We start from the raw sequence: 18,283 nt of genomic DNA on the forward strand, positions 1-18,283 counted from the left end.
CATCTGCCCCTTACTTCACAAACAGTAACCAAGATAATATAAAATAGTAATAGAAATAAATTGGAAAAGTAATAAGATTAAAACGACAAATAAAACTAAAACTCAATTGACATAAATATATATATATATATATATATATATATATATATATATATATATATATAATACATATAATATATATATATTTAGCAAACACACAAATGAAAATACAGAGTCTCGAACATTCCTAAATCTTACGAAAATCCAACAGAATCAGTGGGAGCTGGGTCTTTTAGTAAACTTTTAATTTTATTGTCGGCTCTATCCGCGAGATAACGTTTTTCGAATATGCCATTTGACGCCGGCTTACTTAGTAATCTCGCCTGATTTACGACGCGAGAAATCGAAATTCTATAATCATACGTACTTGTATAAAAAAATAAAAAAAAAATAAAAATATCTTTATTGAGTACAAAAATTAATACAGTACAATTACAGTGCGGCTCTGTCTTCCTAGCTAGGAAAATCCTGTGTTAAGGAAGACAGTTCCTTCCCAGAGAACATGTTCAGTACAACAAAAAGATTACATTTAAAAAACAGAGAAAGTAAAAAAAAAACATATAATTAAATATACAGTTGTGCGTTTACAAGCTTTTTACAAGTATAGTGCGTGATTTTGTTAGTGTGAGTGTGTGTATATGTGAGTGTGTGTATATGTGTGTGTGTGTGTGTTTGTGAATGTGTGTGCTTGTGCATGTGAGTGTTGTGTGTTTGTGTATGTTATATTATTGACATCTATCCATTATTTATGAGCTGCTCTATTTCATCATAATCATAATTTTCAAGCCATTTAATGACCGCTTTTTTAAATAAACTGTTATTTAAAGTCCTAACTTTTTGGGTCCTACTTATAATATTGTAAAACTTAGGGGCAGCAAAATGAAAAAATCTTTTAGCAAACCTACTATTAGTACGCGGCATAGGGAATCGGTCTCTTCTTTTATTAACAATCTGTAAGGCTGGTACTGTCTGTGTATGGTATCGTCGTAGGATTTCCTTTAAATATATTTTCCGTACGCTTAATAAGTTTGATTCCTTAAATAGATTTGTAGTGGGATATCTGAATGGTAATTTTAGCGCTACTTTAATAATTGCCCTCTGAACTCGTTCGACATGAATAAGGTGGGACTTAGCCATGCCTCCCCATGCACATATGCAATAGTTTAAGAGGCTTTCTATTAGTGCCTTGTATGTTAGTAGAACGGTATTTTTATTTACTACTGCTCTTAGATTTTTGAATATATAGATCATCCTTCGTAACCGCGTTACTAAATAAGAGGCCTGAACATCCCATTTTAAGTGACTGTCTACCTGTATACCTAAGTATTTGGTGTGCTCGACTCGAAGTAGTTTCTCGCAATTGCAAGTTGTCTGCAGTCTGGGAATCCTATTGCATGGGAAGGTATGAATTTTTATTTCAAAATCAGGTGAAGGAGAGAGAGTTTTACTCTTAGAAAAGCAGATGTAAGTCGTTTTTTTAGTATTTAAAGATAGTAAATTATCCTCAAGCCATGTTGTCACGGAAGCGAGCCCTCTCTCTACAATCTGTCTGAGCTTGAGCCAATCTTTATCATAGAACAAGATGACAGTATCATCCGCGAAAGTAACAATTTCTGCGTTATTTATTTTTAACTCACATAAGGGATTGATATAAATCAAAAACAGGATAGGAGCTATAGTACTACCTTGCGGAGTACCATAGGTACATGTAGATTGATTACTCATCGATCCCTCTACTTTGACACATTGGACTCTATCACTTAGATAATCCTGAAACCACTTTAAGACATTGCCACGCACTCCTATGTTCTGGAGTTTACACAAAAGAATAGGTATGCTCACTGTATCAAATGCCTTTTGAAGGTCAAGGAAAATACCTAAACATTTATTGCCTCGGTCCAAGTGATGAGTGATACAGTGAGTGAGTTTGAGGATAGCGTCTTGGGTCGAGAGTTTACTACGAAATCCAAACTGATTTTTAGAAATAATGTTATTAGCATCTAGAAATTTTATCAATCGAGTTGAAACCACTTTTTCTAGTATCTTAGAGATACTAGATAAAAGGGAAATTGGCCGGTAATTACATGGTAGGGTCTTTTCTCCTGATTTATATATCGGAACAACAACTGCTTTCTTTAAAATTTTGGGGAATTGGCCCGTGCTTATGCTTAAATTACAGAGGTAGCTAATAGGTTCAGAAAGAATATCAACATTGTTATATAACACAGATGAGCTTATACCGTCCAGGCCTGCCGAAGCACTTTTCTTCATTGAGACAATTATATTAGCAATTTCTTTAGCGTCAGTGGGGATTAAAGCCATGGAATTAATCGGTCCATTAAAATGTGTAGCTTTAGTAGAGATATCCGCGACAGTTTTATTGATTGTAGTTAAGATATTGTTAGCCAAATTTGATCCCACATTCGTGAAATATTCATTAACGGAGTCTAATGATTCAGTGTGCGTATTTTTTAAATTCAACAGGTCAATAGCTGAATTGTTACATCGTTTTAGATTACATAATTCTTTAATAGTTTCCCATGTACCTTTGATATTTTTTGCGTGAAGTTTAAATTTATTTTGGAAATAGAGTTCTTTCTGTGATTTAATAATGTTGTTGCATGTATTTCTGTACTTTGTATAGCGGTTTCTGAGTACTATATCGTTCGGTGTCTTGTTAGATTTTTTGTGTAGTACGTCCCTTGTATGGTGCTATTTTTTCTCTCAATTTATACGTCGATTACTTTGAGTGCTTCTTAAGTGGTCATTGAGTAGCAATTTATATAATATACGTATATATGAACCAGAAAATATTTTTTTCACAAATTTACCCCAAGAAAAATATATTTTTTTATAATTTGTTTCGAGCTCTAATCTTGTACGTGCATTTTTATATTTTGCATATAAGTTTACTAATAAATTATTTTTTCAATAATAATTCATACTTTTTTTGTGTACAAAATACTATTTACTACTAAACAACTACAATTAAACTTAATAGTCACTAAATCAGCAGTCCATATCAGCAGAACATTAGCTTCCAAAATGTTAAATGGGTCAAATGAAGCGCACAATCGTCAATTGAGCATTCGAGTGCCAACACAAACCATTTGAATATCCCGCTGTCGACGGACACGGCTTATACATCCTTGTGTCACCTGCATCGTTCCCATACGGTCAGGGTGGCCATAATGTTGGGAAAACCCGGATAAGTCTATTTATTTATTTATATAACATTTTATTGTGCAAGAAAATAAGTACATAATATAACAATATTACAATGAATAAAAGTACAAAGGGCGACCATATCACTGTATGTTATTTTACGTAGAGTTTACCTTGATGGTTATTTGATATTCCTAAAATGCAGAATTTAAACATGGTCATGTAACAGGGTCATGTTACTTACTGGTTACCTCACAACGTCATCTTCACTAGTCTGTGTGATTGATTTTTGGAATTAGTAAAATTTTGCGGAGTGAGCTTTTCGTCCGAGTCCAGAGGAAATGGGAATGAGTTGATTCACCATGGTAAAAATTATCTATTAACAATAGGTACCTAATAAGTTTTACTCAAACAAAATACATTATAATTTAATTAATTAACCTTTACATTTTCACTAGTATTAAGCTTTCATGTGTTATACGAATTGAATTGAATTATCTCTTAAAATCCCTTATCCCATTTTCATAAAAAATAATCCGCACAAACCCAAAATCCCTGGTCACCCGAGCGCAGTCACGGTAAACGCAGATAGATTCCGTGCGCATAAGCAATTATGTTCCCGACTGTACACAATCGCAGCTCCATAAACAGTCTTTGTGTCTAGATAAACTTTCACGAGATTCATCAGAATGCGCTTTATATTGCGTACAGTCGCGGTGAAAAGAGTTTAATTTAATTATTTTAACACTTGCATATTCTTTGAAATATTAAATTTAGTGGAAATGCGTTTTTAATGTTTTGTAGTCACTGTTTGTATTTTTTCAATGAATAGATTTTTACTATTACCTACTAAAAAGCATGTATCTTGTTGATAATTTAATCTGTAACGTTATTTCATAATACCATATCTTTCATTTGAAGAACACATATGACATATTTATCTAGAAATACATCTACAAAACAAAATATATCAACATAACCCAAAAGATTATTCGTTATTCTGGCTTTTTATTATTTATAGCGATAGGTATATTTTATGCTACAACTACTCACTTTTGATATGTATAGTTAACGCTTTCGCTGCAAAGTCCTACTTAATATTATATCCATCCTTCCTTACTCGTAGGTGGAAGCAAATTAACTTCACACTATAAACATATTTAGTTACTAGCTGCGCTCCGCGGTTTCACCCGCGTGGTTCCGCTTCTGTTGGTCTTAGCGTGATGATAAATGGGCTATCCAACACCGAAAGAATTTTTCAAACCGGACCAGTAGTTCTTGATATTAGCGCGTTCAAACAAACAAACTCTTCAGCTTTATAATATTAAGTATAGATTTCACATTTCTATTGTTCCCTACGTTTCTTCCAAGAAACGTTTTCCTCATCTTGCAGTCGTATCGGAATAAATGGACAATGGAAAAATGCTAAGCTACAATATGTAAATGTAAATGCAATCCACATAGCATACCATCCACTTCACCTTAATAAGTGATTTGCATCCATCGAGTATGTATAGGACTATTACATACGATACTAGTTCTTGTAAACTCAAACAAACTCAAACATTCATTTATTCAATTAGACTACTATTTAGTAGCACTTTCGAATCGTCATTACATAGTATTTTTAACATTTACCACCGATTCGGAAAGCAGTATCTATGGAGAAGAATCGGCAAGAAACTCCATAGTTGCTCTTTTAAAATAATGTCAATAAATTTACATAATATGTAACTATTACGTGTATATATGTATTATCATGTTTGTACATATTTCATAAAAATTTTTTATTATTCCTTTGTCATTAAAAGAACACTACATATCACACATAATCACTTTAAGTAGGTTGTATGCATTTTTCGAACAATTCGTTGTACTTACTCATTTAATTATTCGTTATGCTCAAGTGATATTTACCGGCTACCATTTCATTTTTAGTGATACTGTGTTAATTAGTGCCTAGTGGTATTTGAATGCGTTTTTCCAATCAATCGTAGAGGTTGCAAAAAAGTTTTCGGAATTCCAATGACTTAAAGTACGAGTACAGACAACAAATTGTATGTATTGTATTGTGTATGATGTATTCTATATTACATCTTTTTATTATACTATAATCTTTTCATTATGACCCTATTGTTTTTACAATAAAGCGTTACAAACAAAACCAAATAAAACCAATCGCTCCGTCTGTAACCCGCCTAAAACATCTCAATCGCACACAAGTTGTCCATCAACGGATCGCTCCGCACATCTGCTTGCCAATCCACTATCAATTTCAGCTGTCTCACACGCCTCCATGCAATTTATATGTAGATTTATACCGGCTTAATTGTTCTAGAACGTTCGAGGCTAGTTTTTTAGTGGGCAAATAGAGGAACCAATATCCTGAGTGCATTTTGTTAGGCTTTGTTGCGAGTTCTACATAACTGTTAAGTGTTAGTGTAAGCTGTGAAGTGCTGTGTGAAAATAGCCTTTATATTCATGTTCATCGCTACATATATCGTATCAAAAATCGCTTCCCACGTTTGTCTGTAGGTATGTATGTGTGAATCTTAAAAACTACAACGGATTTTGATGCAATATTATTTAACAGATAGAGTGATTCAAGAGGAAGGTTTTAGTATATAATTGATTAGGTTTTAGAAAAAGCGGGCGAAGCCGCGGGCTGAAAGCTAGTTAGATATAAAGTTACACTACAAATAAAAGGATAACAAATAGATTGATATTTAATATAAAGTGCGCGGTGTATGAAGAAAAAATACGAGAATATATTAATTATTTTTATCCGTTATTTTAAAGCAAAGAGCAACATGTTCTGCACAAATTCTATAGATAATATTGTGTAAACAGTAAAAAAGAAGTACGATAGTTTGCTCACATCGACTTGAAAATTTTTACTGACATATTTATACCTGATAAAAAAAATGTTGTGTGGTTTTATAAAACCACGGTAAAAGTGAAACTGTTCGAACGGTTCCGAACACTGCTTTGTGTAGCGCATGTCGCGTGACGGTCGGCTGCCGAGTAGGTATACCTACTCGGCAGCCGCGATACACGCGACATGCGCTACACAGACCAAAAAGTTTGAGACGATGTAATAAAAGTTTCACTTTAATATTTTTGTATGTTGTTGTGTACCTTGAATGAGATTTATCACCACAAACAAATATTATATAGACCGCTAGAATACTCCAATTCCTATTTTACACAATCAAAGCATCAAGACAACGTAAACTGCGAAAAATCTCTATCATTACAAAATATCCATTTCAAATCTTTTGTGTATTTGAAATATTTACACCGTACAATTTTCTTTACAAAATTGTAACGGCTGGGAAGTGTTGGCGGCAGTCCGTCAACATTTGCTTAACATCTGATTTCCCATGGGCAAAAGTCTTAGATTTTAATACTGGAAAATATTAACATAACTTTCTCGCAACTTAAATAAATACCGGGATATTTTGAATAAATTTGGTTGCGGTAATAAAAGATAAAGTAAATAAAAATTGGTTTTATTAATTTTGCCTGTGAATTGTGATATGTATTGTTGGTTTAGAAATTGAAAGGCACAGAGATAAACTGCCTTTTAGCAGTTTCGTAGCGCGTAGGCCGTAGACCATGGTCTACGCGGTATCAAAATCGTAGACACACGAACAATTCAACAAGCCTTTATTTGTCTGTAGTGTATATCTCAACATATTTGTGTTAGTTGTTCAACCGGTTAGTAAATAATCAATTCATACTTCAATCGTTGATTAATGTAACTACGATTTACTTTTTACGTTCTATAAAAACTCTTCGCAAAAAACTTTTCTAAATTCACATATCGAAAGCCTTCTTCATCGATAAAATCAAAATACGTACATGTAAAATTCCATCGTATCGGTGATAAACTTCGTCAGCGAGCGGTGACTCGATTTATTAGAGCGATCCACATGTTACTATGTTAAAATAATATAGAGAATATTTTTATCGTTTCATGTAACTTTTGATTAGTTTTATTTGTATTTTTTTCGTTATATTTATTTATTTTTTATTTTTTGGTTTCATTTTTATTTGCTAGCTGGTTTGCTGTCACCCTGGCTCCGATCGGGTTTTTATGTTTTTATTTGTTGTTACATCTTATACAAATCGAAATCCAATTAACTAAACATTCATTTAAATCTGTTCAATTTTTGCACGTATAAAGTGGTGTAACTAATACTAATTATTTATATAGTTTTTATTTAAATTACCTACTTAAAGTTTTTTACATATTGAATGTTACAAATAAAATAAATAAGATGAAATGAAGAGTGTAACACCCTCTCCTTATGAGCGCTGAGCGCGGAATGCAAAGACAATAAGCGAGTTAATGTGTGTATGCTTCCAATTTAGCTGCATTTTTATTTTATTGCTGTCAATTTTATTTAAAAAATCATGTATATTTTTTAACAATAGACTTTCCAAAACATAGTATCATAAAACGTTAACAAAGCATAATCCGATCCATGTCTGCCATCTTGGATAATCACAAATTTAGCCAATATTAGCGAACCGAAATGCTAAAAGCGATTCTGATAATTAAGACTAATATTTTGACACTCCATTTAACATAATCGTTTCCAGACGCTTCATCTTCATAAAACGAAATTTGGGATGGAATTTGATGGACCATTTTAATATATTATTTGCGTGGCATGATTGCTGTTAAGACTATCATGAGGTGCTTAAAACTTATTCAATAGCAGTCATACTTTTAATTATAGTCGTCATACTGCTTGCAAATTATGAACCTTTTAATAAAATTGCAAGTGTCATCTTGTACGAAATATTAAATTACATTACGTGTAGTTTCCTTAATTTGTCGATTTTTTATGAACTTTGTCTACTTATACATCTTTAATATTCATAAAGACATACAGAAAAACATCTGAATCATTTACATGTGCACATATTATTATTATCTACAGAAAATACAATATAATTAACCATATCCAAACTAAAACACACATTAAAAGAATTGTACAAACTTCTGCGAAGCTCGTATTTCCTATTCGTAGAGCCATTTCTTTTCTACAGAAATTTCTAATCCTATGACAAGACTGTTTCACGTTTGCTTTGCCTTCCTTAAACAAGGCATAATGCACACTCCCCAGTGATGCTGAATCACTGACACGGCTATGACGTGAAATCCCGCTCCCAGTAGTGTAGACTACCCCTACTAATGGTTTGAAAACTATTTATGTACAAGTGTTTAATATATTAATCAATCATTTAAGTTATGGCTGAGAAGTCATTCAGTAATAACTAGGTATCTTTACATTGGATACAATAACAAAACTTCGTTCTAGTTTGAAATTATGCTTAAAGTGAATTATTTATTTTACCGTCTGTCTATGCCTTTAGATGTTTTCGACTAAAAACCTGAATAAATAGTCGGCACAAGTGAGTCTGTAAAACTAATTGATTGAAAGATTCTTGATATCTTGTTTAAAAATAATAAATTGTTAAAGGTTGTACTTAAATGATACCTAATAGTTTTCCACAAATACATTTCTACATTCTACAAATAACTACATTTTGTGACGTACTTAGTAGTACTTAGCTTTGTTGCGAATTCAACATATTCTCATTCCATCACGTACCGTGCTGAAATCAACATTAAAGTTTGTACAACCCTAATAAAATTATAACTCGAACTCACTTTCACCAATTCACTTTCGATCGAGTTCTAACAGTAGTGGTACTGCTTGCAATGTAAACCTCCAAAGGGGACCGAAGTGCGAGTTCCGATAGAGAGATAATCCGGAGTCAGGTCAATATGCTGACTTCAAAATATTCAAACTGACCATCGATAGCAAATATCCTAAGACAAAGGATTTCCTCACAGTGCGCAGAATTTAATTAGAATCCTGCAATCGGACGATCTTTGTAAATCGCTGATCTCTATAATTGTATGTGTGTATATGTATGAGATTATAACAGATAATACAATTATTTCGCAATCAAGTCTCGTTATTGGTAGGTTCGAAACAGAGTATTTGTATAGGGAAGGTTTAACTATCATCATTCTAAATAAATCGCTAATCATGTGTACGAACATAACCTTTAAATTTATTTAGAGAGGTACTGCCTAGAGCAACTAAAATATTTCTATATTTCTATGTCCTACTAAATACATGGTAACATACCTACAACAAAAGGTATTGAACATTTTATTGAACAAAAATAATAACAAAATTTATTACCCTCACCTAATAGTTTAACAGAATCAAATTTATTACCCTATAAACCATGGGCCTAGCAACAGCTGTAAAATTATTAAAATACACTTGTATGTAGCGACCCTTTTCAAAAGATCTGTTGATGTATTAAAAAATAATATATAAATCCTTAGCTTTGTGTTATGTTAACACAATTCATTCCCTATAAATATTTGATGTTATTAGGAATGTTATTTTTATATATTAGCTATTTAGCGAACAAATGGAAATATTTAATAGTATTATTGTTAAAGTTAAAACACATTGAGACCGTACGCTTTTCGTTTCAGCCATTTAAACAAGAATACCTATTTGATCCGATCCCGCAATAGCAAAAGTGTTCTTAAATGGTTGTCTCGAAGTCAAATAAAGGACAATGCCGAGATAAAACTTTTAACAGTTTAGAATATGAAAGGAATCTCATTTTTGGCTTTTAACAGCAAGGAAGCGTTACTATGAAAGTTCGCAAATGTTTATTTAACTTCAAAAGGGAGAAGCAATTTTCGCTGAATCATCATACTTGGGAGACGGTAAAGAGTTGCAAACGAATATCCCATTCAGAATTCTAATGCAGCAAGAAACGCTAATAGTATTACGGTAGTATTTTGCACGTATAAAACTTGCATAGCGCAAGACAGTTGTAGCCGCGCGTAATTCGGCGCCCAACCCGCTTTCGTGAAAAGCAATATCGTAAATGGAACGTGCTAGAAGTCATCCTATGTTTTCTTTTCAACTTTATAAAATTCAATATTCCGCAACTCCGCGGTCGGAACTCAAACAGTCTCAAGATCGGACTGCGGAATTTAAAGAAATCCGCAATAAAATAGTAAACACAATTTCTAGATGTGAAAAGATAAATCTCGCTGTCGCAAATACGGTTCTATCTCGAGGGGCGGAATTTGCGCGAGTTTGATTTGATTCTTAGAATTTGGTGGCGGAAATATTCGGTGAGTCAAATAATACGGCTTCGATTGCGCCGCTAACAGCATTCAGGAGGTTTTGTCTCGGCAAAACGACGCTCTATATAATTTCATACACCCACACATGCACAAGTGAACACGTGATCCATAAAGTACACAATTTCAAGTACCATTCGGAAATAACTGGCACTAAGATATTTTGGGTTGACCTACTTGTGATAATGTTTCAAGTACCAGCTATAAAGCAATATCATTGCTCAAAATATTGCCTGGTTTTGGAGATCCAATACGATACCAATTTTATGCAGCTTAATTTTAGAACATTCTTACTAAGAAACAACGAATCAATCGTATCTCAATTTACATAAAAACTTCGAAAAGTATATTCGATACAGCATCACTACAATGAAATGCTCATTATCATCATCATCATCGTAAAGTTTGACTTACGCTCCCGGTATGCTTAAACGTTTTTCTTTTATAACACGAACAAGGAAATAGAATGTGTGTGTGTGTGTGTGCAGACAATACATTTGCATCACAAAGCTGTGCATTCAAACGAATGTTAATTGTTTAAACTCACAAGAATGAGGGAAACACGGGCCATGCAACTTACAAATTGTTAATTAGTTTTGTTTTCAACGTATGCAATGAAGGATGTGAACGCATTAGCGACACACTTTTGTAATGACAAAAATGAATGCATATTGTAATTTGTAATTAAATTTATTATAATTGCTTGAAATGAACAAGTGATTTTTTAATATATTGTTTAAGATGTAGAGAATATTTGTAGAGCAGATTGGATGTTTTTTTATTAAGTAACAATTGTGATTATTTAAACAATAAAAACACAATTTACATTACAACACAGTTATTTAATCCAAGAACAATAATGGAAACATGAACTACCTATATATTTTCACACATCATATTTTATTTTATTATAATGTATCTTGCACGTATTCATCTCTTTTGAAATTATAATAAGTAACCTTGAAACGATTTTTTCCAAGAGAACATGCAAAAAATCCTACCGACTGCTTTAGCTAAGTGCGTTATTAGCTAGATCTATATTATGTATGCAGCTTATAACACATTCATAGACACTGCGCCCAAATGCTGGATAGCCGACAAAAGCATAATTCACATAAATTGTGTCTGTACTGCCAGCGATTTAGAGTATACACGCCACAGATAAAATAATTCGCTGCAAACATTTGAAGTATTTATACACGAATAAACAGTACTAACAAATGTCATGTTGTGAAATGAAGAACGAATTTAATTGATATACCTATTGTAATCTATCTATTGTAAATTAATTTCTGTTCATTATCTGTATGTAATATATTATCTACAACAAAGACCCCCTAAAGTTTATTTAATCTTTTTTACTTTGTCTGTGGCGCAGCACGCAATACATCGTTATGTTATGATACTGGTCAATTAAAAAAAGTTAGAATGTACAACATATTCCGCTATTACTTCAACTGCAATCACACAGGTCAACGGTGGATTAGTCGTTATTACACCTGAATATAACATCACAGGCCGTCAGATGTCAGATCAAAAAAGCGGACGTCAGACAGCTGCGGCGGATGACCGACAATTTGCCGCCAAAATCCCTGTCATGTTGATACGCAGTGCGCGCCGGTGAGCCGCAAGATTAGTTATAACTTTATCTGAATTTTTACTATTGTTTGAGCGGTGGAAATGTTAATGAATGGTGCGCTTTTGAACTCATTTTTATTTAAATCTGATATTAAAATGAACTGTGAAAATATTCTGCATGTACGCACTACGTACGTAAAAAGTTAAGTTAAAATAATTAATATTATAAACTCAAACTCATATCTCTTTAGTCTAGGCTTCTTTAAAAGAAGAATAAAGAAATTATTATTAAAAGGACTTAGGCTTATTTTAAAAGGACTTTTAAACCATTATTACTAAAATCTAACCACCGGGAACTTACCGGTCTTAAAGCTAGTTTCTACACGGAAAAAATAACTAACGATCTGCATTCCAAAAAATATAGTTATCAAATTCTTACATATAAGTAGGTAGATACCCAACTTATTATTATATTAGAAATGAAATGAAATGAAAATTTATAGACTTTATAGTAAATCACAAATAGTATAACAATATAAAAGCTTCAGTTGTAGTTTTGTAAGGAACCTGAAATAATTCTCAGTGATAGATGCTCATTGGAGCCTGGAGGCGTTCCACTTACAAGCTTATCTCCATTACATATAAAAAATAAAGGTATCTCTGGCGACAAGCTTACTTGTTGGCCGCTTTTTATTTAAACTTTTTCACGTTATCTTCAATTTATGAAAAAATTGCGCACTAAATATAACTATATTATACTAGCTGTTGCCCGCAGCTTCGCTTGCGTGGAAAAGATTAATTTTCATGGTATAAGTTTTCATCCCCTATTTTACCCCTTTAGGTTATAAATTTTCTAAAATCCTTTCTTAGGGGACGCCTGCGTTACGACATCTACCTGCATGCCAAATTTCAGCCCGATACGTCCAGTGGTTTGGGCTGTGCGTTGATAGATCACTATATCAGTCACCTTTGAGTTTTATATAATATTGGTTAGGGAGCCAGGTGCAAATTTGGTTAACTATTTCCTCTCAAGAGATAATTCGTCAGACGCATGAGAGTATAGTATTATAAAGCCTCGTGAACGTCAGCTGGCGCTCGGTTGGGGGGGTGAGCGGTTGTAGCCTCCCACGCACATAGGAAAAAAAATACATTCATTCATTCATTTCCTCTCAGCTAAAAATTTGTCAAATTGTAGCTAACCCAATATCTCAACGAAAAAAAATAGTCAGCTGGTATGGTATGGCTGGTACATGGTGTATTATACGTCAGCTGGTGTCTCGAACATGAAAGTTAAATTTAAAGAAAAATTTATTTTCCGTTATTTCCTCTCAAACAAAAATTTACCTGATGATAGCTTATATGTAACTGTGGATAAATATATATGTCAGCTGGCTGTATCTTGGTGGAAAAACCGTCAGCTGATACGGGAGGCTACAACCGCTCTTCCCCCCAACCGAGCTCCAGCTGACGTTCACGAGGCTTCATAATACTATACTTTGATGCATTTTACTAATTACCGCTTGAGAGGAACTTGGTCATAAAATCTGCTGCTGGCTCCCGGACCAATATAGATAAGTAGGTTATTTAATTTCAATACAATAATCATTGCCAAAAACCATGTTTCTATCATTGGTTTCTATATGTTTCACGTTTTTGTAATAATACTTAATATGAATCTTTAATATGAAAAATCCTTGTTTTACCTGCATATTAAAAAATCTTAATTTTGTATTCAATCAAGTTAAACAAAAATACAACGATTAAATACTACATGTAGTTTAAAATTTAATTACGTATTCAAGCCACGAGTCGCGAATTAAAGTTTTCGAGCTGAGGCAGGTTCATTTAGTTAAAATTTCACACATATATTCCAACTGAAAGGTGGAGCTGAGTCAAATCCCAATTGAATAGCGTATTATTCATACAAATCATTAAAATTAATACGATTTTTAGTAAAATTGTTGTTAAAAACAGGTTTTGCAAACTAAATTCTCTGAGAAAAATATGTTTTTAAAAAAACTAGGTAAAAAATTATAAATGGTGATATTATATTTGCTTGACATTTTAATATTTGTCACGTTCTTCGTTGTTAATTATTTAATCACTAGCTATGCTCCGCGGCATTACCCGCATTGGTTCGCTCCTGTTGGTCTTAGCGTGATGATATAATACAGCCTATATATCCTTCCTTCCTCGATAAATGGGCTATTTATCACCGAAAGAATTTTACAAATCGGACTAGTAGTTGCTGAGATTAGCACGTTCAAACAAACAAACTCTTCAGCTTTATAAGTATAAGTAAAGATTTAAATATACAAGTTTGAAACATTAGATTAAATTTATTGCTTGACTTATAAAGCGTTATGAAATAATAAACTCAGTCATTCTGGACCATTAAATTCCAATGCAATGAAACGAACTCATAATCCATAACATTTGAAATATAGACAATAATTGCGTATTATTTTAAATTAGATTTCGCAGTAATTATAACTAGAATTTAATAACCCGCCTGATTAAATTTTCATTAATTAGAATATAAAACATGTTTTGTTGCTGAAAGCTAAAACTCATGTTTTCTGTTTTCAGTTGATACAAAACCAGTATTTTAATCTTTATTAAAATGCTATTTCACAGTTTTCCATTGGTTCACCTAGATGAAATAAGTAACTTTCATTTAAGTTCAACTTTAATATGACACATTTTTAACACAAAATCAAACGAATTTAACTAATATGCAAAAACAATGTTTTCTATTAACATATTGCCTGAAAACAATCTCGTTTGATGTTTTAATGTCTTGACACTTCTATACCTATATATTAATCTATTTGTAAGGTTATTATGAAAATAAAGTTTTGGTAGTTCACTCGCGAAATGTACTAGTAATTATATAAAACTAGCTTACCGCCCGCAGCTTCGCCCACTTTATTTAAAACCTAATCAATTATATACTTAAACCTTCCTCTTGAATCACTCTATCTATTAAAAAAACCGCATCAAAATCCGTTGCGTTGGTTTAAAGATTTAAGCATACAAAGGGACATAGGGACAGAGAAAGTGACTTTGTTTTATATTATGTAGTGATATCTAAATATAGGACACACAGAAATACTTTAGCATTTAATATTAACGAGACATAAATCACAAAGTATATTTGCATAAGCGTTAGGAAAATGGCTATCACTCATATTAGGGAAATGTGAACGTGCTCAAACCAGCAAATCTTTTAGACGTTATTTACATACGATTTATTACGTATGCGTAATTGTATTACTTAGTTACCATTTATTACGAGATTCTCTACTGCAATACTACATTGTGATAATGAACAAATTTGAGACCAATTACTTGATTAAATGACGAACGCTTTAAATTATAAGCTACTTGATTGTAAATAATTGATTACGTAATCAGACTGATGTTAACAGTCTTCTTCCAGTACTGGATTATCCAAATAGGCCGCTAAAATGCGAGTTGACGCATTCTGGTTCTAGGCTTTTTAGAGCTGACTTAAGGTAATAAATTTACCAGTAATTAGTAGGTTTAGAAATTTTATTAATTTAAGTGCTTTGTCTATGATTTAACTTCAGCTACAATAATGTTTAAATTTTAATTGTGAATATTCTGTAACTGTGCCTGAATTAAATAAATAAACTTCCATTTAAATATTTTTCCTCGTTAGAAAAAGCGTCAAAAGCCGTAAATTCCGTCCTATTGGTACCTATGGAGCAAGTAATAACTTTCGACGTATACTTACCTACAAATAGGCATTACGCTCTAATGTCTGACGTATGATGATGCATTGTGTATATCATAACATCATGATTAAGTGATGTGCAGGATTTGAAGTGGTTTCGCGATAACCTATTCGTAGTTGTTGTATTCGTAAAAGTTAATGCAATGTGCATAATTTTTTCATACAAAATATTGTATAAATAGGAGCCTGATACCGGGTTCGATTTAAGAGATAAGACGCTCTTAATAGTAACTACTAAAAAGGTTTCCGTCCGGCGATCGTGGATATAATAGGGGACTTATCCCTAACATACACACCCTCATATCCTTAAAAACTAGACTTCGAAGGACCATAGCGTATCTATATGTGTGTATTGCAGCTTTAAGTTTTTGTTTACTAGCGGTCCGCCCCGGCTTCACCCGTGGTACATGTTTACGTTTTCTCTCCATAAAAACCATCCTCGTCAACGAATATTATAAGAAAAGAATTACCAAAATTGGTTCAGTCGTTTTCGAGTTTTGCGCTTAGCACATTTGGCGATTCATTTTATTATAACGACATGATATCTAATGACGTAGCAGTATAGATAGCAAAGCCTATAGCCACTATTTAATGGCGGCAAGCTGAAACATTCTTACAAGCTAATAATTCACAGAACCGTACAATGCCGGACGATCTCTCTGTGACAAACGCAATCATTTGTTATTGTTAATAATTAATCCGCGAATGAATAATAGCCGAATACAATTTGTAATTGGAGAATTATTCAGATGATTTATGAAAGCGGCCGGATACGTTGTAAATCTGAATGATATTAGCATTGTCTCGTAAATCTGGGTCTAGTTACCCTTGAGTTTTACACGTGTTCACTATGAGTATTTTTATAGTGTTAGCAACATTTTAGAACGTGAATGTCCGCCATATCTGTTAAATGACAGCAGTTTTGTCTACTTAAGAAGTGAAACAAAGTAGTAATAAAGTTTTAAGTGTAATTATTGCGTTTAAATTTGCCAAGGTGAGGGAGTGTTTATGAACACAAGAAATACTTTAATCGTTTCGAAGTTCTGAATTCATAGTGAATTTCATTTCCTAGATTAAAATGGGGCGGCATTAATTTCTTGCATTTAAAATTGTGCACCCACAAAGGAATGCTAGTCTATTCAAATAACCACGATATAATTAATGCTACATAATTCATTATATTTATAAATACGTTATCGAAGAAACACCCAACATTCATTCGCACATATTACATAACATGCAAATAATTTGTGCAGCGATAGACGCTAGAGCCTTTAAGTTCATAAAAGAAATATAAAAACAAGCATTCAATACATTACATAGCAATAAGTCAACAAATCTTCGGGAAGATATTTCAAACTTGTATATGCACTCGCGGCATAAGCTTTTCATTTCATTCATATGATAACTCCGGGTGTTGCAATATTTCTAAGAGCTTAACTTCGAATCGAAGCCAAGTTTGACTTACCCAAACTCGGAAATCTAAAGTTATTTGGTGAAAATCTTGCAGTATTTTTATGTAGGTCATATTTTGTGTTGCTTTTAGATATCTTTGGATAACGCTACACTATTTTGCTTTTCAATAAATTGAAAGAATCTATGCTCTTTTCATTTCTTATTTTTAATATTATAGTGCTTTGGTTTCTAGTTTTTCTGCTCAAGGTCGTAAGTGTAGAAAAGTTGAGCTCTATTAATAATATTGAATCTGTGTTCATTACCATATTTGTAAGGTAGCTTCTTTAAGTCTTCTTCAACTGTTTAGTAGTAAAAAACGAAATAAATAATATACTTGTTATCAAAGTAACAACGGTAGATAACAAAGAAAGTAACATTAATTGTTAGAGCACATTTTGTAATTCTTTTAAAATTGCATCGACGGACTGCTGGGAATTGTATAGGTCATTATTCTGATTGTGATTGTAGCAATAAACGTTCAATGGTACCAATAAAGTTGTTAAAGCGTGCATTCCCTATTACGGGATTTTATTGAAAAAGTTTGCGTTCCGTATTACGCACAACATGCTCAAAGGGGAACTTAAATTTAAAACTTAATTCAATTGACTCACTGGGAACGTCGGCTTGGCATCGATAGGTACTTACAAAGTGAACGTATTTTTTAACCTATAGTGAAGTTTTCGTATATAAAGTAAATGATAATTATCACATTAGATGAAATTTTCAAATGCAATATTTATAAAATTCTTATTGCAAAACTGCTTGAAAACGGCTTGGCCGATGTTATTGAATTTTTTTTGACAAAATTCGGCAGGTGCTTGTTTTATTTAATATAGAATCACTGATAAGTATATTATTATAATATAACGTACATTTAGAATATAAGAAATACACGTCAAGCCTACAAATATTAGTAGAATAGAAAACACAAAAAAAGACAACACAATCGCGTTATAAAAATATATCCTTTCAAATACTTTTTCCCGAACAACAAACTGGGATTAAGGAATTTATTGTAACGTTTACAGTTATTACAGATTTTTCTGCTTTCAAAGTTATGTTTTAAAGGTATATAACAGTGAGGG

The sequence above is a fragment of the Colias eurytheme genome, chromosome 20 (assembly GCF_061535395.1).
Source record: "Colias eurytheme isolate Ceu_HAF_F1 chromosome 20, ilColEury1 Martin Lab GWU primary, whole genome shotgun sequence".
NCBI classification, from domain to species: Eukaryota; Metazoa; Arthropoda; class Insecta; order Lepidoptera; family Pieridae; genus Colias; species Colias eurytheme.